This window comes from Mus caroli, unplaced genomic scaffold, assembly GCF_978045245.1.
Source record: "Mus caroli unplaced genomic scaffold, Mus_caroli_1 scaffold_8, whole genome shotgun sequence".
Classification (NCBI taxonomy): domain Eukaryota; kingdom Metazoa; phylum Chordata; class Mammalia; order Rodentia; family Muridae; genus Mus; species Mus caroli.
In genome coordinates, this window is record NW_028227263.1 from 33231025 (window position 1) to 33256209 (window position 25185).

The 25185-nt window shown below is 47.1% G+C and overlaps 1 protein-coding gene across 1 annotated transcript in view; it reads right to left on the bottom strand.

Annotated features, from left to right (window-relative positions):
* Tead1 (TEA domain transcription factor 1) overlaps window positions 1-25185 on the bottom strand; it is a 227672-nt gene that overhangs the window by 165528 nt on the left and 36959 nt on the right. The gene's annotated exons all lie outside the window — the stretch shown is intronic.

Consider the following 25185-nt stretch of genomic DNA (forward strand, 5'->3'; position numbering starts at 1 on the left):
CAGCACGGGAGGCTGACCTAGGCTCTTATTTTTATCCCATCGAGTCAGCGGCTTCCTTTACAGGCCATCAACACAACCTCCAACGTGCCTCCAACAGGAGATTCATTCAACACATCCACAAACTGGATGGTCTGTGCTTAAGACATTTAATTGGATTTTTTTCTTCAAATCTAGTATTTGAGGAATAGCTCTCACCATAAACACCCGTCACATGGAACATGGAGGAAGGTACCAGGAAACACTAACTACACTGTACCATCAAGATACTCGATGTGAACCATGAACTCAAGGGTTTTTCTTTTGTTTGCTTGGTTGGTTTTGTTTTGTTGCATTCCTATCTTGCTGTCACCCTGCCTTGCTCTTTGGGTGGTCTCCAGTCCACCTAACACCTCACATTCCTTCCCCCACTGTTAGGAAAGATGTGTGTCATTTAAGACCATATTTGTTTCAATGTTTCATTTTGTGTCACATTCAGCTTTCTGTCCAAAGTTTTCTTGTAGTACCAAAAATTTGCCCTATTCTCCCCACATCCTATTCACACCCCCACCCACATTATACACACCCACACTATACACACCCCCACATACACACTATATACACCCACACACATAAGGCTCCTTTGTGTAGCCCTGCTGTCCTAGAACTCCCTCTGTAGAGCAGGCAGGCCTGGAACTCAGAGAACTCTGGATCCCTAGCACTGGGATTAAAGGCATGCGCTGCCACTGCCACTACCACCACCTGGCTGCCAGACATACCTAGAGTCAAAGGGCAGGAACAATAGGAAGTAGAACACACACACACACATATACACACATATACACACACACCAAGAAGGAACCATGTGTCTCCCATAGCTCTGACATCAAGTGCTTTCTGCATAGGTAAGAATGTCTCAGATCAGGCCCAACATTCAGTTCCTCAGCAGTGAGCAGAGGCCTCCAGCCCTTCTGAACCCTGCTCCAAACAAAAGCAGGTTCCCCACTCATCCCTCAGCACACTTCTCTGGCACAGCAATGCTGGTTGTCTAAACATCAAAAAACAAAACAAAACAACACTGCCAGATTCCGTAAAGAGCTGGTGCTCTGAGCACCCCAGGATCCTGCCCCTCTCTCCAAGTGCCCAGCTCCCCTGCCCGGCACTGAACCAGTACAGGGGGCCTCCGTGGGGCCTATGACTGGGATAGCCTCACAGAATGATGGGTACTACTTTAAATGCCCTGTTCATAGACACCTTTTTACTTGAGACTTGCTTTTTAGAATCATGCTAACGTCAAACCATTTTTCATTTTTAAAGGTAAAGGGATGAGGCCTCACTCTAACCTAGGTTAGCCTAAAGCTAGGGTGACTTCAAATTCACAGTGATGCCCTTGCCTCAGCCTCCCAGGGGTTTAAAATCTTTATCAGCATCACTTTGACGTGGTTCCTTAAATTCCCTAATACTTCCTTTTAAAACACAAAGATAACAACCATTAAGAATACTCTTACCGACACACTAACTAGCAACTGCATCTGCTCAACGCACAACAGTCCCCTTATGTGGTGGCCATCCCTGGTTGTCAACTTGACTATAACTGGAATGAACTACAATCCAGAATTGGAAGGCTCACCAGTAACCCTAATCTGGAGGCCGGGAGATAGAAGTTTCTGACCTGGATCTTGGTATGGAGATCTTGAGGCATAGTGGCTATAAATTCCAGAAGATTAAGACAGGGAGATCTCTGAATTCAAGGTCATCTGGGATTAAAGGTGTGCTACACCTTCTACTGGAGACTATATAAGGACATTGGAAGAAGGAAGGCTCTCTCTCGCCTTCGCCTGCTGACCACGTGGGACTGAGCAACTGCTAGATCCTTGGACTTCCATGCACAGCTGCTACTGACCATTGTTGGGAGTTGGACTGCAGACTCGAAGTCATCAATAAATTCCTTTACTATATAGAGACTACCTCATAAGTCCTGTGACTCTGGAGAACCTTGACTAATACACCTTAGACAGAATAATCATAAATCTCAATGGCATGGAGAGCCCAAGGGTTTGCTTGGATCACAAGGGACTTTGGGGAACGCTCGAATCTCCAACTAGCCTCTGAGCAGAGCTTAAGCAAAGGGTCAGAAATGCTGAGATTTGGTGCTGAGCAGGAGGCAGGTAGAGGCCAGCCTTCTGCCAGAACCCTCCCCATCTGGACTTACCCACAACAGCACTAGAAGCAAAGTACTGAGCACAGCCAAGGGCTGGACACATGACTATGCATCTGTAAACCCAACTCTCCCGCTACTGTAGGCAAAGCCCGGTGCTTTTCCGTGGAAAGGAACAGATAATAGCATGTGGACTGAGTTTCATTTCCTTGCAATGTTTTCATCTGTCCTCTAGTGGAGATGCCAAGGCAGGCAAACCAGCCAAAAAAGGGAAGAGAGACAAACAAAGGACCCGTATAATCAGACTTTGAAAGCAGAGAAGGTGCAAAACTGGATGTAGTTCAGCCCTGCCCAGCCCAGCCCAGGGGCAGGTCTCAGCCCCAACTGCAGGAAGCTCAAGGAGGGTGCTCACCCATCTCCACTGAGGAGGAATAAACTCTACAGTCAGAACCACTGTGGAAACGAGAAGCAAAGCTACAGCTTCTATGCCAGACTAGCAAGGTGCTAAGCATCTTAGCTTGGTTTCTATTGATTCGATAAAAACCATGACCAAAAGCAACTTGGGGAAAAAGGGATTTTATTTGGCTTGTATATTCCAAGTTCCAGCACCAAGGGAAGTCAAGGCAGGGACCTGGAGTCAGGAGCTGAAGCAGAAACCATGGTGGAAGACTGCTTATTGGCCTGCTTACATGGCGTGCTCTGCCTGCTTTCTCGTACAATCCAGGACCACTTGCCCAGAAAACAGAAATCAATCAATCAATCAATCAATCAACCAATCTCTCTCTCTCTGTCTGTCTCTGTCTCTCTCTCTCTCTCTCTCTCTCTCTCTCTCTCTCTCTCTCACACACACACACACACACACACACACACACACACACACAATCCCACCATGGGCTGAACCCTCTCACATCTATTATTAACCAAAAAAATTCTCCACAGACTTTGCCTACAGATCAATTTCTCAACTGAGGTTCTCTCTTCCCAGATGAGTGTAGCTTGCTTGTATCACGTTGACCAAAACCTAATGAGCACATCACCCCCACGGTGACATTTCTGCAATATATACTTGTGGCATTAAGACTTGATCTTCTGGAAGTTAATTTTCTAGTATCACATGGGATCAATATAGAGCTTTGGATGCCTGTACTCAGCATGTTAGGATGTCATCCGGTTGATTAGCATTATTTATCACATTAAATATGTATCATCTCTTTTTAAAACTCCAGTTTTGTCATTTAAATATATATTATCTTTTTAAAATATAATTTCTTTTGATTTGTTTGCTGTATGTGCATACCTAGGCATCCTGGGCACACCTGTGGAGATTAGGAGGCAGTTTAGAGGGACTCTATTCTTCTCTCCCCTACTACCATGTGAATTCAGGGGAATGGAACTCCATTGTCAGGTTTGGTGGCTAGTATCTACACCTGTAGAGCCCCTAAACATACACTAATCCTAGCTACTATCACTGTGCTATCAAACAGATGACAGGGTTTGCCTTGGAACTCCCATCATCTAACAAGCATCTCATTGCTTAGTCTTCCTGTGCTTGATGCCCATCTTGTGGCCAGCACTACCCTGCCTTCTACTTTTTTTTTTTTTTTTTTTTTTGGTTTTTTTTCGAGACAGGGTTTCTCTGTGTAGCCCTGGCTGTCCTAGAACTCACTTTGTAGACCAGGTTGGCCTCGAACTCAGAAATCCGCCTGCCTCTGCCTCCCGAGTGCTGGTATTAAAGGCGTGCGCCACCACGCCCGGCTTGCCTTCTACTTTTGTAAGTTCAAATTCCCACATTCTTGGATCAATCATGGTTTTATTATTTTGTTTATCTCCAACATAACTATGAGATAGAGATGTAATCTTTCCTTCCAGTACTTGGAAGGACAAATAAAACTTTTAAAACATCACTTACCTGAAGTCACACCACTGATAGAGATAAACTTGAAACTAACACTAAGTCCTGTGTCCTTGAACCTCAGGCCTAACTGTATCATGAGGTGCTAGCACTCACATCACTGGAGATAATCAATAGCTACAGGCTGTCTTAACGGGAATATATGAGAAAGGCTGGGAAAGGGAAGGTTGTCAAGGAAGGTCTAGTTCATCTTCTGGTCTACACCGCAGATCAGAAAGATTGTGCCTGAGGTGTACCAGTTCTGCGTGACATGCTTTGGGGACACAAAGAGCCAGTGAGACTACATATGATCTGAACACACCTTAAACTAAGATCACAGGAGGACAAAGCTACCTTTCAGCTCTCAAAAACAGGGGAAGGCCAGCCAAGCACTGGGGAGATGGTCCGTCCAGTCAGAACAGTGCTTGCCACGTAATAGTAAGGACCTGATCCCCAGAATCTACTAATAGTTTTCTAAAAACCTGGGGACACGAATGCACACTTGTAATTCCAGTGCTGGGGAGCCAGAGGCACTGTAGAGCCTAGTGTTCACTGGCCAGCCAGGTTAGTCTACTGGAAAGATCAAGAATCACTCACTGCAGGACCATGTTGAAGAAAATGGATGGTTCCTAAGGAAAAATATCCAAGGTTTATCTCTATGCTCCACACACATGCCCTTACATGTGTATACTCTCTCTCTCTCTCTCTCTCTCTCTCTCTCTCTCTCTCTCTCTCTCTCTCTCTCTCTCTCTCTCACACACACACACACACACACACACACACACACACATGCAAACCATATTTTTAAAAGCTAAAGGCAAACACTGGAAAAGGCAGGTCCAGAGCCAAGCTGACCACTGGGGCACTCCAGAACTAAGATGCAGGCAAAACACATTGCCCTTTTCTGCTTTTCCGTATCCTTAATGGCCAGGAAAGTCTGACACTGCCTGGCTAAGAAAGAGTCCCTGCCTCTGAGCTTTCTTCCTGCACAACACCAACCTTTGTAGTGATGAAACAATTAGAATCTACACTGGAAAATATACACAGAGCTCAAGTAGAAGCAGATGGAGAAGCCACAGCAGGCCGTGAGCACATATGCATCTTCACCACGAGAGAGAGGGAAGGAGCCACATCCAAGCCAACTTATGGCAGTGCTTTAAACCACAGCAGCAGCAGACCCTTAAAGGTGGCTCACACATCCATGGCACGATGGTGAAGAAGTCCCACTAACACTCTGACGGTAACTGTGGAAACCCTGCTAGCTACACTGACAACAGCCTCAAGAGGCTTGAATCCTGTGACCTCCTAGGAAGTTACCACTACAAACTATTTACACAGTACTGCAGAAGGCAGAAGAGACAGGACACCTGAAAGCTGTCATAGCACTTCCACACCTGAGTGCTGTGGCACACATCCACCCAAACTCAAACACAGCATACACAAAGCTCAAAACGAATCAATTACTTGAATCCTTTTCTTTTACAACATCCACTGATCCAAGACCTGTTTGCATCACAAAAACATGCATGACGGGCTTATCACCTACTTTAGGTAGCTCAATAGTCAGGAAAAAAGGACAGACACGGATGACAGGAGGAAGAGAACGAGTGTGTTGGGCAGAAATACTTCACACATGCTAGGGTTTGAGACCTTGAATATTCATACTTGAAAAATAAGGTGAGTTTGACAAATGCCACAAGATGCTGCTATGTGAAATAAGCCAAGAACAAAAGGATCAGGACAGTACTGACCTCACTCATACCAGGTGCCTCAAAAAAAGCAGACAGTGTCAAGTGTGTATCACAGGTTCTAAACATGAACGCAAGCCAATGGAGGAATCAATACGATGCCTGAAACATCTTGCCATGAATCTATCCGTCCATCAACAGACCTACATTTCTCTTGAAGCCTTCCTGGGCACCCGAATCTATCTGGACAATACTGCTGCAAGCTCCCAACCCACCACAGCCTTGACTGCTGTATCTCAACACCTCTCTGTTAGGACTACTGTCCAAGTTAGAGTCACGATTGCTGCAATGAAACTCCATGACCAAAGCAAGTTTGGGAGGAAAGGGTTTATTTGTCTTGCACTTTCACATTATAGTCCATCACTGACGGAAATCAGGACAGGAACTAAAGCAGGGCAGGAAGCTGGAGGCAGGAGCTGATACAGAGGCCACAGAGGAATGCTGCTTACTGGCTTGATCATCATGGCTTGTACAGTCTGCATTCTTTTTTTTGTTTTGTTTTTTTTTGTTTGTTTTTTTTGAGACAGGGTTTCTCTGTGTAGTCCTGGCTGTCCTGGAACTCACTCTGCAGACCAGGCTGGCCTCGAACTCAGAAATCTGCCTGCCTCTGCCTCCCAAGTGCTGGGATTAAAGGTATGTGCCACCACGCCCAGCTCAGTCTGCATTCTTTTTTTTTTTAAAAACATGTGCCTTAAATCTTTATTTATTTTTTCCCACATTTTTATTAGATATTTTTTCATTTACATTTCAAATGTTAAAAGTCCCCTATACCCTCCCCTAGCCCTGCTCCCCTACACACTCACTCCCACTTCTTGGCCCTGGCGTTCCCCTGTACTGGGGCATATAAAGTTTCCTAGACCAAGGGGCCTCTCTTCCCAATGATGGCTGACTAGGCCATCTTCTGCCACATATGCAGCTAGAGACACAAGCTCTAGGGGTACTGATTAGTTCATATTGTTGTTCCACCTATAGGGTTGCAGACCCCTTCAGCTCTTGGGTACTTTCTCTAGCTCCTATATTGGGGGCCCTGTGTTTCATCCTATAGATGACTGTGCGCATCCACTTCTGTATTTGCCAGGCACGGGGCAAAGCTTCACGGGAGACAGCTATATCAGGGTCCCTTCAGCAAAATCTTGCTGGCATATACAGTAGTGTCTGCATTTGGTGGCTGATTATGGCATGGACCCCTGGGTGGGGCAGTCTCTGGATGGTACATTCTTTTGTCTTAGCTCCAAACTCAGAAGATGTTCCAACGGGTAATAAGGACACTGTTCCACTATGTTCATAGCAGCCCTATTTATAATAGCCAGAAGCTGGAAAGAACTCAGATGTCCCTCAACAGAGGAATGGATACAGAAAATGTGGTACATTTACACAATGGAGTACTACTCAGCTATTAAAAAGAATGAATTTATGAAATTCTTGGGCAAATGGATGTATCTGGAGGATATCATCCCGAGTGAGGTAACCCAATCACAAAAGAAGTCACTTGATATGCACTCACTGATAAGGGGATATTAGTCCAGAAACCTAGAATACCCAAGGTACAACTTCCAAAACACAAGAAAATCAAGCAGGAAGACCAACTCGTGGATACTTCATTCCTCCCTAGAATAGGGTGTTGTGTCCGGTCAGCAGATCACAGCCTGGGTTCTAGCCTGGAAAGGCATTTTGGAAACCTGGAAGAGAAGAGGGGCTAGGCGACGAGAGAAAGAACGGAGCCAAGTCAAAAGCAACTCTGATCAAAGCTCAATTTTACTATATCAGCATGCAGTTATAAAGGGGGGGGGGGCAGATTCCCGCCAAATAGTCCCAGGGACCAATAGCAAGGCGGCAGGTTCCAGCAGTGGGCGTGGCAGAACGATTGAGCCGGCAAGCTCCATCCAGGTGTAAACAGTGGAACCCTAAGGCTGGGGAGGCTACGATAGGGAATAAAATATCCATGGAAGGAGTTGCAGAGACAAAGTTTGGAGCTAAGACGAAAGGATGGATCATTCAGTCTGCATTCTTAGAGAGACTAGGACCACTGGCCACAATGGGCTGGGCCCTCCCCCATTAGTTACTAATTAAGAAAATGCCCTACAGCCAATCTTATGGAGGCATTGTCTCAACTGAGATTTCCCTTCTTTCAGATGACTGTCCTGCTGACTTAAAACTAGCCAGCTTGACCACCTTCTCAATATTAAGCTCAGTTAAGGCAGTATCCTGTCTTCCTGTATCCTTCCCTGGGACTCAGCTCTGAACCGCTCATCTTTAAGCAATACTGAATCCACACAGGAACTGTTGAAGGCCAGGGAGCAGGGGTGTGCTGGGGGGCTGGCTGATCTTCAGAACTCACACACGGGGCCTTTACAGGGTGGTCAGTAAGGTGACTAAAGACCTAGCAAACATACAAGAGCTTCAGCTTTAACCCAAAGCAAGAGGATCCCACTGCAGAGGAAGCATTCAGTCTCCCCCATTTCCTGTTGGAGAAAGAGGGAGTTATTTGTGAGTTAGGTGATTTCCACAATGTCCACATTCACAGAGGTCAACCTCTCTGCAATCATCTCAGAGCCCAGGACTAAGCCTCAGATGCAAGGGACAGTACAGGGCATTTGACAAGTGTCACCTTTCCATGTCTCTAGGATACAACTATATTTTCTCTTTGCAAGAACAGAAGTTTAAATTGAAACTTGATCCATTGTCAGACACCTATTCTTTGGACTAAAATTAGAACACATTCGTCACAGCTGCTAAAGCACTCATGCTACTTAGAGGTCAGCTCTGAAGGGACTGGGTGGTGACTACTCTCCTGCCTGGATTCAAGTCCAGAATGCACACCTCCAAGCTTACTTTTGGTTTATACTTCAGGTAAGAGAAACAAAATGTCTGGATCTGCCACTACGTCCCTGTTTCCCTCCAACCACTAACCAAACAGTTAAGATGGATGCTAAATCTGCCTAGGAAAACCTGGGAGGGACCTGAGCCCACCCTCCAGACTCAAGGCCAGGGCGCTGAGGAGCATAAGCACCTGCCAGCATGTCTCCACAAGAGAAAGCTGACAGCAAATGGTGGGGAGGATGTGGAGAGCAGAACCCTTAACACACAGTGGAAGTCAGCTTGGACGTTTCTCAAAAAACTGAGAAACAGAATTAGCACATGACCCTGCTATTTCTCTCCTTGGTACACACCCCGAGAACTCCATATTCTACCAGACATTTGCACCCCCAGACTTTATTGCTGCTTTATTCACTGTAGCAAAGAACTGGAGTCAACCTAGCTACCCATCAACAGATGAATGGACAACAAAAGCTCTGGTACACACTAAGAAATGAAATACTATTCAGCTCTTAACAGAAAATGGGCTGATTCAGAAAGTGTAAGGTTAAATGAGATTACACGGTCTCAGAAAACAGCATGTCCTTGCTCGTATGCAAATCTAGCCAATAATACATGTACATATGCAAACAGATGTATATGTGGGTACAGTACAAGATGAAGAAAAGAACAGAAAAAAAGCTAAGTACTGGGGAATGAGGCTGGACTGAACGTAGGAAATTGATAAAGTTATTAAAGGAAAAAAAGCTAACTGTTCTAGTTCTAATTCTGCATAGATTTTTTTCCCCTGGGTCATGGATAAGTACAGAGAAATACTGATAAAATATAGAATCATATGTAAAGATCCAAGACTTCAGAATCACTATTCCAACTGCAATGTATAGACTTTGGGTCTGCTAATTTGGGTATGTGATATGGGGGGGGGTGCTTTTTTAAATAAAGTTTCAATCAAAACGTCACATATTGGTTGTCCTAGTATAAGACTAAGCAGCCTTATAGTAGGCCTGCAGTTAGATTCCAGTCAAGTTATGTCTGTATGTAGATAATAACAGGCTGTTCCTTCCCAGATCTCACAGTAAAGTGATGGAGACACAGCAACAGGGAATATAAAGGCACCCTAGTACCAATAATGATGGAGAGAGATGGTGAGAATGGAGAAAGCAAGAGAGGCTGTGGTGAGGATGTGGGTGTGTGCCTGTCACACACATTACTCAGGTATCTTTCTGCCTTGGTTACACTTGTAACCCCAGAATACAGGACACAGAAAAATAAAAACACAAGAGGGAAGGTAAGAGAAGAAAAGGGGTGGGGGAGGGGAGGAGAAGCAGAGAGCTAGGAAGACAAGAGTGTGGACCATGACCCAGACCTGGAGCTCTGGGTCTGAACCAGCCACATTTTGCAGCTGGGCTCCAGGGCATTGCAGTTGCCCCTGTGAAAGACTCAGTGTCTTATGTGGTCTTGGGAGGTCCGTGATGTAAGAAGTACAGAGAATGCTGGCCAAGGCAAAGACATTTAGGCCAATTCCTGCTCCTGGAAATGCTTCACGACTTCCCTGTGCTGCCTGCTGCCCAGAGCTGGGACCAGGAATGACCCAGAACCACCACGGTAGGGTGGGAGGAGAGAGGAGGAGGTTTGTCAGCTTATTTTCCTTTCCTTTCCTTCTCTGTACTCCTTTTCTAGTGAGGGAATGAAATGAAAGTCTCAGGGAATGAACTGAAAAGGGACCGGAGGAGGGGCCGTAACTCCCTGGCTAAGCGTGCGGCACAGAGAAGGAAGATGGTGCTGTTATGAGATGGAAGGAAGCCTTTGTACTCCTGAACCATAAAGGAGAAAGTCCTTGGAAACCTGCAACACTCCCGCTCCTGCTTTTCTGGACTGCCCCAAATCTGGACACGTACTCTGAGTTCTTTTCCCCCAAGCTCTGTATTTGAAATTCCTTTATGAAAGTGTAAGGATAACTGCAGAATGTTAATATTTGATCAGCTTAAAAGATCTATGCTAAATGAACCTAAATTTTAGATCTACCTTTTTTTTTTTTTTTTGAAAAAAAAAACTGTACCTGGGTTTTGAGATGTTTCTGTAACAGAGGTCTGTCTCCAAACATTCGTGTATACATGTACATTCCCCATGTAGGTTACCTGCTGGGTAAATCAAGTCAGCAGTAGGCTTGCACCTTTGGCCTGGTCATAGCTGAAGGAAGTGGGCCAGGCACCACCATGTACAATGGGGAGGCAGGAAAGGTCACCTGCATCTGCCTCATACACTTGCATGCTTGCACTGCATACACACCAAGGGTCCACCCAATGACAAGGCCATTGCAATTCCCAGAAGACCACTGAGCAAGATTAGATAGGTTAAAACTCTCCTACAGGTGGAGTTGAACCCCTATGGAGCCTGTCTCAAGAGAAGTCTTCTCATCAGTCAAGGGAGTGAAACCATCCAAGAGGCCTGTCCACCCCTCTAGCCTTCCCGTGACCACCCACCCTACCAGACAAGAGTAATGGACAGTTTCTCCCCAGTTTACAAGGACAAATTATGATTTTTCATTATGTAAGGCTTCCCCTTTGATCTATAATCCTGAGTGCGCGCTAGACGCTTATTCAAGATAAAATGATAACCGTGGAACCAATGGATGGGCATTGTTGGGATGGCCTGAGAGCTGAAAAATTCAGATTCTAGAGCCTGTCCTAGACCCAGAGTCCAAATGTGCATTTAGATGCACACACACTAAAACAAGGCGGGGCTGATGCTTGGGGTCTGGGGAACCCTACTGTACCTCACTGGTCCGTTCACTCAGCCCTTCACCAACTCAGGAATTGCACTGCAGCTCCTACATCTTGCCATATTATCTCCACTGAATAGGAAGACTCCCTTAGTGTATAACCGTCCTGCCTGCCCCCGGAATTCAGCTACACACAAAGTAAAAGCCCATGGAATCCCGGCCCTCAAATGCCTCCCAGGTGTCAGGCTGAGACACGCCCTAACGATAGCCAGGCCCCATGGTTTGAACAGAGCCCCTTCTATTTCTGCAGGTGGCACATTCCAAAGATGCTTCTTCTTACAAAGCACGGCAAGAATTCTACACTGAGGAGGAAAAGAGGTTAACTAAGGGCCTCCTTTTCCCCTGAGGACAGGAGAAACTCAAACCTCTCCCAAAAGAGGTTTACATTTTAAAAATATATTTATTTTATCAACCACAAGCTTGCAAGTCAAACATCTCCTCAAAGATGTTTTGCAGATAGGGATATTCTGGGAACACACTGGAGGCAAGTGTATGTATCAGATGCTAGCCACTCCGACAACTTATTTGCCTGCCTGCTGCCTATACCGGGCCATAGTCACCTTATGCCCAGCTATCAGACTGTGTCCTCTGGTCGTCTGAGAGCCTTCGGGCTAGCCTGTGCTATCCTTGTTAGAAGGGGCGTTGTGCCCCAGGTAAACTGGTGTTGGGAAGCAAAGGCAGGTGCTGAGTGTTGCTGTAAGGCCCCTGAGAGCAGAGAACTAGACCGACACAGATCAGTGGCTTCAATGTTCCAAGGGGGAAATGTAAGAAGTGGGAATCCTGGCAGATATAAATGGGTCAAGACCACAGCACACACAAACACACACACACACACACACACACACACACACACACACACATACACACACACACACACACACACGTTTGGTGTTTTGAATCAGATCACCCTATACACGAGGGATGCCTCCCACAATACTCCTAGTCACCTACTCCTTGATCTGGTCCCTGTATTAGCAGCAGAGAACACCTTGGGTGCAGGGCTGTGGCCAGCTCATTATCATATCCTATAGCCCAGCAGATTCCTCACCCATCCAGGTTTCTGGGGAACGGCAGTCAAATGGCAATATACTTATCAAGCATAAACAAGCTTCAGAAAGACGATATAGGACTGAGAACCAGGAAGGCCTGGAAACGGTGAGGGCATTCCTACCGCCCAGTAAGCCAAGCGCAGCACAGAAGGGATTTTCTTATCCACAGCACCTCACAGACACACCCCATGCACAACCATTGTGTGTGGACGATGTTTTCTACGCACCAGACTCTGACTCCCCAAGTAACCACAGTTCTTGTCTAACTTGGGAACCATCATCAGTACACAAGCTGGTGTCTAGAAGATGTTTATCTTACTACAAGGAGAACCACCGTTCTCAGTGGGGTGAGCTTCCCACTGACGATTTGGGAAACTACACCACAACCTGAGAGCTTGCGACAGGGCCCAGTTTGTTCATTCAGTCCTGGTGAGGGACTGAATGAGATTTGGAGACAGGGGTACTATGTGGTTTATGCTGGCCTCACCACACAGCGATTCTCCTGCCTCAAAGCTTCATGAGTGCCACCATGCCCGGCTTAGATATTTTTCAATGTTTTTCATAAACAGTTTAGCTTTATTTCAGTTAAGGCCACATGAGAAACAGCAGGAAAGCTGAGACGCAAAACACCCAAGGATGAGTTATACCCCGAACCCGACTAGTTCACTCTAAAGACCCTTGTCTTTTCCACTAACCCCACTTCCTCTCACAGGTCATCCCAGACCCAGCTTTACCACCCACAGAAACCTCATTTAAGGCTCACAGAAAGCAGGAAAAATTAATTTTAAAAACTATTAGCCCATGTTGAAAATGTATTGACCTTGACTTGAAGGTAACATCAGCAACATTTTGAATGAGTTATTTCTCTGTACTAAACCTTCTAAGTCTGTGATCACTTCTATGGCATGTTGCACTTGAGGATAGACTAGGCACCTACCCAGAGCCCAGCAAACCCAGCACTGGGTACTCCCACACTTCATGGTGCAGGCTTCAAAACAGCTTCTCACATGTGTTTGTTTCTCACAGAGTCTTACATGAGCTGTTCCTGTGCAAACAACGCCTTTCAGCAATACAGGGAGCCCCCAAATGGCAGTACTGATGGCAAAATTTTAGGGTGACAGCTCAGGTTCTACCTGGGTCAGGTTTGGCTAAAGTGTTTCTCAGGCACCTTTAGGTTGACTGTAACGGTCAGCACCTCATCTGTGTGAATGAGTAACCACCAGCTCTCGGGCTTCTGAGCCGCCTCCCTCTATCACATACCCATATAAAATATAACCAGCTTTGCAACTGGACACCGTCCTCCACTATCCCCGACAGCACAGCAAGCTGCTTTTCTCTCTCCGGGGACTGGCTTTCCTCGGTGGTTTCTTGCTGTGCCTACTCACACCCAGGGAGGGAAGCCTGGGTTGGTCCTCCTCAGGAGACCTAGTCCCTCCCTTAACACAGAACTGCTGACTTGACCTTCCTGGGGTAAAGATCATTTGCCTCTGCTGCTGTCTGCCACCCATCACATTCAGCTCCTGATCCTGAGTCCCCCATCTCACTATTTTTCTCTCCTGCACACACACACCTCCTCACCAACTAGCTAAGTGCCTTTCTCTCAGAACTGCCGGCTCAACTTTTCTTGCCACAAAATCAGCAGCACCCTCCTGGGTGCCCAACACTTGGTCTTGGACTTCCATCCCTCGTGATCTAGCCATTCTCTTGACAAACCTCAATCCACTTGAGGACAGCCTCTGGTCCGAGTTTCCATCCAATGGCACTTACCCACTTCTGTGTCCATCCTGGCTCTCTACTCCCTCCTTTCTTATCTCTAACCTGTAGACCCCTAGCCCCTATGCATATACACGCTACTACTGCTCTCCACCTTATAGCAGGTCCCCATTATGGACTACACACCTCTTACCCTGATACCAGGATGTCTTCTATGTTGCCTCCTTTTCAGGACTCCATCTCATTGGCCCTGGGATCCTCTCATTCTAAGCCAGACCTTGCAACCCCTCTTTTCCTGTCTCTTTAAATCTCTTGCTTCTCTTGGACCATTTTCTTTTTCACCGTAATACAGCTTGGCCTCACTACAAACTTGATAATTGGTCTCAATGGCCAGAAAATGGCATCCTTGGCTTTCAAATTCTCACTGACCTTGATGGCCTCCACCAAAGCACTGGCAAATGGTCCAACTCCTTCAAAGCTGACTGTATCTGGAGCCCACACAGGTTATTTCCCCATCCAAACCTTCCAATACCATCAATGCACCACCTCAACCACCTGCTCCTCCACATCTCCCTACGCTGACATCCTCCACAAGCGCTGTCAACCCCTTACCCACTGCCCCTCAAGCTGCAGAGAAGCCATTGCCTCCCTTAGCCCCACAGGCAGCTCTCCCTAGGTCTAGCACTGACAGAATCTATCCTCCCAAAGGAGTAGTGGGTGGGACCTCTCTCTTTACAGGTAAGAAAAACAGCTTGGTTCTTTCTCAAATTTAGGTACTTTCCCCTGGCCTATAACCTCACTGGCATGACCTCCACATCCTTCCTTCCTCCATCCTCACCCCAGAAGAGGCAGAATGAGACTGGACATCTGCAGAGGCTCATGCAGATGATGTCCTCCTACTGATGGCAATTTTCTTGTGGAGGTGACTTGTCCCTCATAGTGATCCCACTATACCAAACCAATAATAAATAAATAAATAAATAAATGAACAAATTGGTCTCCCAGCAGGGCATCCTGGGACAAGTCTGCCTTCATCTGGCAAGGCTTCATTCAAAGGTCCTACCCATGAAGTGGTCAATTTTGACAAGAGAGGTTAGACAAGAGGCCAGATGAAAATCTCACTGTGTTCCTCATGTGGCTCAGAGGCTCTGCTTCACTGTACTAGACTCTGAAGAGGGCATGCTTGCCCTCAGTACTCACTTTCTCTCTCTTAGCCACTGACATCAAGAGGAAACTAGAGGCTGGACGGTGGTCCTCAACCCCATCAGAGATCTGCTGAATGTGGCATTTAAGGTATTTTATGAAAGGAAGGGGCAGGCAAGGGCGAAGGGGCTGGCTTCCTGTGTTAGGCAGAAATACCTGCTTCTGGCATCAGACTTGGCACCAAAAACCTCCACCCAGACCTGCTTTAAATGCAGCAACACTGGTCTCTGGGCAAAGAGCTGCCCTTCATCTCGTCCACTGCCAGGACCGTGCCCACACTGTGGATAGAAGAACACTGGAGAGAAAGACTGCCCCTTTCTGCCCTCCAAAGATAGGTCAGTCCCCCAAGTTGATCCTCCACAGGAAAATCTTTCAGGTCTTCTGGTCCTGGAGCCTGTGGACTGATGCTGCCTCGGGAACTCTGCCTTCCTCTAAACCATCAAGATTACCATGGGAGCCTGGTAACTATCTAGATGGTAGTGCGTCTACGTCTTTCTTGACTCATGTGGGAGCCACTTGATCTATATTTCCTGCTCACTCAGTACAATTTATCTATCTGGCAGGGGACTTGATGGCCACCCCACCAGCCTAGGGCTACTGGCCCACTTCCCTGCTTCCCCAGGCCTATCTCATCACTCACCCTTCCTCATTATAACCAACTGTTCTACCCTGCTCCTGGGCAGAGACATCATGGCTAAGATACACTTCTCCCTTGTCTTTTCACCCAACTTTCTCAGGGTGTTTTTCCTCTTCCTCCCAGCCCCTGAAGCGCCTCTGGCGGTGTTCCATCAATCCCCTAAGAAGCTCTGACTCCAAACCCTACTCCCAACCCTTGTCACCCTCAATACCATATATCTCCTTAAAACATAAAACAAGGCCTGAAACCTTCCATACAACATATTATCAAGCCTGCTCACTCGACCTTCAACACCCCTGTCCTGCCCATTCCAAAAGCTGCCAACCCTGCAGTCTGGTACAGCACCTTAGGATCACGAAGGCAGCAGCCATCCCTACCCTCCCCTGATGCCCAATCCCTACGGGTCTACTCTCTGGCATTCCCTTCTCAGCTTCTCACATCACCACCCTGGACTTCCCCAGAGCAGCACTTCAGCTTCCTCAGATCATCCCCCATCAGGGGTTCCAAGATAACCTCCATTTTGTTCCCAAGCTCTAGACACTGACCTGTCTCGTGATTTCTCTCCCAGTTGTTTGATTCAATATGTAGATGTGTAGTTAAGCTCCTACTTGTAGAGTGGACCCTGTTCTCATCCCATCAACATACTACTCAACTCAACCTTTAGGAAACAGGATACAGGGGTCTCTCCTAACAAGGTGCAACTCTGTCCCTCAGGTAAATAAAGGACCCAGGTTTTCTGCCGTCTCTTGGCTCTCTCTCTCAAGCTCTCTCTTCAGCACAGTGTCTAAGGTTCCTTCATCTTTGCACCACTAAAGATGGGTTCTTTCCTTGCTGGGTCTCATGGGGTACTTCAGAACCTGAACTCCCAACTCTGCTGTTTTCACTTGCCCCTCTATGAAGCAGTTTAGGGGTCCCTAACGGAGGCCCTAGAACCTATTACACTTGTCACATCTGCCTACTCTTCTCCACAAAATGCTGTCCTTACAAGCTCCTTCTCTGGCTCTACCAAACCTTGATCAACCCTTTATCTCTATACTACTGAAGAATGAGAAATAGCCTTAGGGGTCCTGGGTCAGATGAAAGGGCACATATTTGTCCCTGCTTTTTATCTTTCCAAACTGGATACATCCTTGCCTATAGGTCTGCTACCAGCAGCCTCCCTATTAACCCAGGAAGCCTCTAAGCCCACCTTTGGTCACTCTGTCCTTTCCCTTGCAGGCTCAAAGACCTCCAGTCACACTTGCTGCTCTATTTTCCTCTAACTCCCACCTCTCCTATACCACTTTTTGAGAGAATGCTAAGCCAGGCGTGGTGGCGCACACCTTCAACACAAGCACTCCAGAGGCAGAAGCAGGTAGATCTGAGTTCAAGGCCAGCCTGGTCTACAGAGTGAGTTCCAGGACAGCCAGGGCTACACAGAGAAACCCTGCCTCAAAAAACAAACAAACAAACAAACAAACAAACAAACGAATGAAGAACGAAAGAACAAAGGCACGAAAGCAAGAAAGCCAGCTTCCAGTATTTCTTGACACCTGCCCCCCTCTTAACTCAGCTATACTCTTCCTTCAGGCTACTACCATTACCTACTCCTGTCTGGGATCACTAGACTCCCTCACCTGCAAGAATCCAAAGCTCTCTATTTCCCCTCTGCCACACCCTGACTATAGATGGAAGCTCTTCTCTCAGCTCTTCCAGCGCTTCCAGCTTCTGCCAAGCAGACAATGCCAGAAGTTCTTCTGACCAGATTACAGGATCTGCCCTTTACCACCAGGTACTCCTCAGAAGGCCAGACCTCACAAGGCCCTCGCTTTAGCACAAGACAAGACCATCAAAATACAGATTCTAAATGTTCATCCCACATGCTACACCACCATGCTTCTATTTGGCAGGAGGGGCTTCCCCTACCAGCAAGGCCACACCTATTACCAATGGGCTGGTAACCCTAAAGCGCTGGAAGCCTCTTATCTTCTCAAGCAGGTGGCGGTTATTCACTGTTGAGGTCACAGGGCCCCTATCAATGATATAGTTGGGAAATGCTTTAGCTGACAAGACTGTGAAGGAGGTCAGCCAACACCCACCCCTACCTACCTTCCTCCATTCTCTTCCCGGCCCCTCCAAACTTAACTCCTACCTACTCTGAGTCCAAAGACACGCCCTCCAGGCCTCAGGAGCCATTGCAGGACCCCAAGTCTAGCTTCTTCTACTAGACAGATACTGTTCCCTGATGCTTAGGCAAAGTCCTTTCTGACAGAAAGTCACAAGGCCTTTACACTGGGTCTCAACTTTTCTACCACCTTCTTCCACCCTAGCCTTTCTGCCCTTTCTAAGACCATCAACCACGGATGCTCTCCACCTGTACCCAAACCTCCTCACAGCGGGTCTTATGACCCCCTCCTTTCTTCAGTCCACACGGGTTCAAGTGTAGAACTGGATAATGGCCCAGCATTCATCTCCAAAGTTACCCAGCTAGTTTTTAGGACTCTGGAGGTACACTAGCCCCTTCACATTCCTAGTTCTCAGAGAAGGTAGAAGAGACCACCCTTCTGGAAAATGTCCTCTGGAACCAGTCCACTCCATGACTGCCAGCTTTCCTCACTCTTAAGACATCTTTTTGGGAACACACGTCCTCCCTCAGCCCTTTACTGATCCTATCACCCACCATTTTACCAGAAGACTGGGTTTATTGAGAGCCTCTAGCCCGCAGGCCCTCAACCCATGCTGGAGCAGACACATCTGGCCATCCTCACCACAACAATGGCAGCTAAACCTCAGGAAGTCTCAACATGGATCTATTTGTCACAGCTCAACAGGCTCTGGATCCATTCGCTAGTAAGTACCTCTGTCAGTCAATAGGACCACGAAAGCTGAAGTTCTCTTGTCTCCTGATACTGCTGGGAACTCTCCCTGTCTTCCCCACCACTCAGACAAGGAGACAAACACTTGAGATACATACCACCAAGACTAAGCTCATCCTTAGTGCCACCTTCTGCCCAGTCTCTGGCTGCTGCCAGAGGCCCACCTGACTTTCAACCCCTTAGACATCCTGCCACCTCTATAGGCTGTTGAAGACCAGCCCCTCACCCCACCTCCCACCTCCACAATACATGATAACCCCAAATACCTTTGCTTCCCAGAGGATTGGACTGGGGTAGTTGTCCAAATTAAGCGGGTATAAGTACCAGCCAGGTAGAAGAGGGGATTAAATGCATGTAAGTGCTGGCACACAAAATCCAACCACAGGGAGCTAACCTCAACCCAGGGCTCCTAAGGCCCTTGGCTCATGCCCCTCAGCCCACTGACCTCCACTGTTCGTCTCAGAGTGACAACTGCCCCCATCTCCTCAGATTTTTTTTTCAAGGAAAAAAAAAAAATCAATGAGCTGACCAGATGGTCAGTAAACCAGATTCTTGTGATGGTGTTTGCTCGGGTCTCCCACCATCACCAGGCAGCTTGAGGCCCTGCTGTGGAATGCTGTCCTCCACTATCCCAGGCAGCGCAGCAGGTCTGCTTTGCTGTCCAGAGTGGCTTGGTTCAGCAGTTTCTTGCCATGCCTACTTACAACTGACATTAGCTGAATTTGAGAATTGTAAGGTAGAAAATTTTTACATCTAAAAACCTAATGTTTAATTTTTGGCAAAAGCCTTCAAGTTTCCTGGTCAGTGCCACTTCTTTATGGTGCCTCTTTCTCAATGTCCCTCTGCCCTACTAGGAGCACCGGAATGTCCTGACTTCATTCATTACTGTTCCTGTCACCAGCCATGACAGTGCCTGCTCAACTGTGTTCTCCTCCACTGGCTGCAAGTTCCTTGGAGACAGGTCTGCATGTTCTGCTCACAGCCCAAGCCTGTCTCCCAACCCCGTGGGAGCTCAGCTGATTATTTAGGGCATGCCTGGGTTAGATAAGTGAATAGCATCCTAAGAGTCGCTCCATCTGTAAGATCCCCATAGCTCCTTCTGGCTCAGTTAGGATAACATGTTCATGTCTGTGTTGCTGGCACAGGAGACAGGTGCAACTGGACGCTGACACTTGGCCCTCTGCACAACCAGCTATACCAGGTGACTGATTTCAGTACTTAAGTATACTTTACAAGGCATTTCTCAGACCCAGAGCAGACTTTCAGCTTTCCCCCATACCCATTGGTTCTAAGGGGTCACAGTCTGTAGTCGAGTCCAGGCTGATCTCGAACACAGGACAATCCACCTGCCTAGACCACATGAACTGCAGGTACACTTAAAAGGTAACTTTTAAGTATCTTGTGGTTTCTAGCCTATAGAACTATAGAAATATATCATAAATATATATATATATATATATATAATCTCATCTAATCCTTGAATTGCAATGATCAGCCATTTATGAATGTTTTATTTCACCCTTAAGCCATTTATGAATGTTTTATTTCATCCTTAAAGAGTGTCAGTGTCATGGAAAGACCTTAAGGTCAAGTTTTGGACATTTGGCTTTCAAGGTCGGTACCTTCCCTTGTGATTGCAGACACATTATTTTAATCTCTACCCATCTCCATTCCCTCATCTCTAGAACGAGGAATAAAACAAATCCAACTCACAAAACGTTTCAACGTCAGAATATCCCGACTGGAAAGTCAAGAAAACAGTCATTCTAGTCCACATGCCTCCAACTTAGAAAACGCACGTTGCCTGAATTAAGTAGCAGTTATTAGATAAACTGGTATAGTAACTGTGATGTCAGAGTAGGTGACAGAATGTCACTCATGATAAACAAGGCCACCACCAAAGCCCAGACCCAGAGACGCAAAGGCCAGAGGAACCCCAGATACACTTGCAGGCTGAAAGCCAATGGGCTGTAAATGTTGGGGCCTCACAATAGGACATGGGAAGCCTCAGACCCCAAGAGAGGTGGTTGTGAGCATGGAGGGGAGGCAAGGAGCTCCCCTTCCAAAAAGGGCAAGAGGAGCCCTGCCCCAGTCCAGCCAGTCGGGCCAGGTGGCCCACGGGGAGCTTCCCGCCTTTTTCTTCCTCTTTCTTCTGCATGAACTTTCCCAAACCAGCTCTGCCTGTTTCACGCAGGAACCCAGCTTGCGAGTGCACATTTTATTATTTCAGACGAAAGCATCTGCAGCCGGCTAGTGAGTCATCTGTAAGCCTTGTCAATCTGCCAGCAGCCTGCCCCTCTTCATTACAAACGTAAAGATAAAAGCTCTCACTGCATTCGCCGCCATCCACCTCCACAGACAGCACAAATAAATTAATTGTGCCTCATCGCAAACAGCCGAGAGGTGTGCAGGAGGGGGAGATGGGCTCCGTGTTTCATTAACAAATTAAATAGCAACAGAGCCACCGCACACCCAGCTACACTGCCAACTTTAGATTCTCCCACCAGGCAAGCACCCGGCCAGCATCACCCAGGTAGAGCGGCCACCATTAAGTGAGGGGAAGAGTGAGGGAGGGTTGGAGGAGAGGGCGGCACTGTGAGGCCAGACCTAACCTTGGCATCCCCACTGCAAACCTGGAGCCCAGTCACCGAGTGCCTGTCAGACGCTGAGTGCTGTGGCAAGGCCCCCGCCTTGCAGGGGGTGTTTCCACAATTCTCCCCAGGCAAATAAGCAAACCAGTTCTGGGGCCCTGGTATGCATGGCCCAGTGAGAGAGCCTGTCATCAAGGCGACGCTGTCATACTGAGGATAGCAAACATTCCAGAAAGAACAGGGTGAGTCAAGACCAACTTGAAAAACACGTCTTGGACTCCCCCATACTACCAGCTAGGATTACACCCTCAAACACACCTCTCTGAGATTTCCTGCTTTAGTCACAGGCAATTTGTTACAATGCCGTGATTCTCTTCTCAGTCTATAGTACATCATTTAGGAAAGCTGAGTTGTGAGAGAGTTGAAGGCGTGTGACTAAAAACCATTCCTTTTATGTTTTTATCTCCAAAGACACAAACATAGTGCATGGGGGTGGGGACAGGAAATGGCAGCGGGGCGGGTGGGGGGGGGAGAACAAAGAGAAGTCTAAAAAGAAGAGGAAAAGACCCCCGACTCTCCGAATGTCACCCTATTAACTCGTGACCTGTAAGGAAGTTAAGATCACAAACAGCTAATCCAACCATAAAATATGTCCAAAGTATTTATTATACAGATGGACATTTGGGCTCAGTTAATTTAGTTGGTTTGTATTTTATCTGTAAAATCCCGGAATCTAAAAAATTCTACACAGGGGAAAAAAAATTGACCTGAGCTAGCTAGCTAGGAGCTGCCCGTAAAAAGCAAAGGAAATAAAAGCTTAAGAAGAAGAATAAATCAAGCCATATGCAACCTTTCCACCATCCAAGAAAGAACTGAACAGCGGCTTGCACCCCTGACCCAAGCCTTTGTAAAACATTCAACATCTGCAGTGGGCCACAATGTTGCAGCACAGTGGAGCTCCAGACTCTCTGGAAAACAACTTAGGAGTCAGTAGCCATTGAGAACTAAAAAAATTCTTTTGTCTTTTAACTCATCAAATTCTGCTTCTGGAAACTGACCCTAAGAAAATAATCTACAATCACAATAAATCTGCATCTCAAAGTATTATTTAACATCATAAAATGGGGGGGGGGGGCGTCTAAACGCCCAACAACAAAGGAGTGGGAAAGTAAACTTAGTATGTAGGATGTAGGGTGAGACCATCAAAAGTCATCCTGAGAAAGACAGCCATGAGAAAAGCATTTGCTTATGGTTTACTGAGGAGACCAGCGAGCGGACTGAGTCTCTGTGATGGCAAGCCTACAGAGATACATGACATAGCACTTCAGTGTGGGGGTCTACTGGCTATTTTAAAACAGCTCTCTTTTTTTTTTCTGCTCTTTTGTTTTGCTTCATTGTTATTAGAGATTTTTTGTTGCCATGGTAGTTTGTTTTGTTTGTTTGTTTGTTTTGTGAAATAAGGAAAAATTGTAGGGTATAGAAAACTGCTTTGCTCACATTCAAAGGAGAATCAACACCTATGGCGCACGGGAGGGGGTAGCCGACAGACCACACATAATCCTGAAGCCTGTGTCCTAGCTTTGCCCCCAGTGACATGTGTGACTCCCAGCAAGAAGCTTGAAGAAGAAAGGGTGACTGAGAAGAGGGTTAGAACTGTTAGGCCGGGCGTGGTGGCGCACACCTTTAATCCCAGCACTTGGGAGGCAGAGGCAGGCAGGTTTCTGAGTTCAAGGCCAGCCTGGTCTACAAAGTGAGTTCCAGGACAGCCAGGGCTATACAGAGAAACCCTGTCTCTCCCCCACCCCCCAAAAAAGAACTGCCTTTAGGCAGGCTGCCTGCAGGAGGCTATGAGGTGACAGCAATATCCAGAGACCCTGGAGCCCCAGCTCCAAAACCCTGGTCCACACTGACCACCGCAGTGTCTCATTCCAAGGACTTTCCTCTTTGGAAAACAGTTTCTCCCTCAGTAAAAGGAAGAGGTTCCAGCACTGTGTCCAGGTCAGTCCTCTGTTAGAGCAGGCTAAAGGTGAGCATGTTAAAGTGGGGGTCCACAGCCTGCCTTTTAACGAACTCTCCAGGCAATTCTCACGCACACACCGAGGAGCACCAGGGAGCACTGAGGAGCGAGGCACATGGGGACGGGGCCAACAGCTTCCAAGTCCCAACATCCACACTCCTATGCCCATCTCCCCACCCACATCAAACTGCATAGGAGGGGTGGGGGATTTACTCGGAGGCTGGCACTCTCTCCACTCAACACTTCACGGCAAAACAGTTGTAGTGTTTAGAAGAACAGAGGGCACAAGACAGTGCTGTTTCCTAGCTTCTTCTTTGCAGATGAAATCATCCCTGGGCTCACAAGACATTTTATAACACATGCCCCATACTTAATTAGCACAGTGCCAAGAATGGAACAGGTGTCTAAAACTGCAAAGGACAAGCACAAGATGAGATGAGAGAGCTGGAAAGCAGGCAGGCAGAATCTGAAAAACACACACACACACACACACACTCAACTACTACAAAAAAAGATGACTCATGGGTCAGGAAAGGTCTGGTACAAACCCCACTGGGCACTTCCATAAACAACAAGATCCACTGATCATCCCTAAAGCAGAGGGCTGGTGGGTCAGAAGCCAGGAAGTGGGGGCAGGATGCTGTTCCACTGACCACCAAGATAAACTTCCTCACTGAAGGTCTCAGCATTAGCAGATTCAAAACCAGCAAGCAAGGCTCCGGGGAGAGGGGTGGACCCAGAACCCTAACTGCCTACTGTCCCCAGCACTTTAGAAATAAGCGAGTCAGCACCCTCCCCGTCTCCCTCCCTTGGCTTTATTGAGTTACCACAGGAGCATCGTGTATTATTGCGGTGAGCACTGCTCTGACATAACCTAATAAGAAGCCGGTCCCAGCATTCAGCAAGAGTGAATGCTACAGGGCATATGTGTAAACGTGATTCTCCATCTAGGGGTGATTTCTGTGAAGGTGTAATTCCATTGTCCGCTGCACCCAGAACATCTTCCATCCATAAAGCACAAAGCCTCCATCCATCCGTCATGGTTCTCAGGAATGAAAGGTCTTGCTTCCCATCCTGGGATGCAAGGTGCAGCTAGCCCTGTTCTGGTGACAGGAAGTCAAAGCTAATCTGATCTTTCCATTTAGACCACACAATGGTGAGCATGCACAGGGCTGTGTTGTATGTACCAGGTGGCATTTCTCCAGAGGGACACATCATGTCCAGTGTGCAATTCTGCCAGTTACTTATTAGCCCAAAATTACTCGGCATATTGTAGTCAGTGGTCATTATAAAGTACATTCATTACAATGCTGACTCTCCTCTGGCTAGACTTGAGCATGAATGGTGCATTCTCTAATAAAGGTTCACAGATCCACCACTTTCTTTGGGTAGCTAACAATGTGATGTGTTCTTGGACCTACATCGGAGGACAGCTGAAAAGTTAAACGCAGTCCTTAACATCCTGGCCCAATCTGTCACCTGGGAGATGCAGAAGCTGTGACCTGAGGAAGAGACACCACTCAGCCTAAAAGTGGAGACTGCCAGCCAGGCCTCTGATCTGTTATGTTCTTGTGTCGATGACTCAGAAGAGGGTTGGCAAACTGAAGCTCACAGGCCGAATATGGTCCACCATCTGTTTTCATATGGCCCGCAGACGAGAATGAGTTTACCATTTTTAAATGGTTGAAAATTAACCCAAAGGGCTTATTACTTAGCATTCACATTTCAGTGTCCCCAGTGAGTTCTTG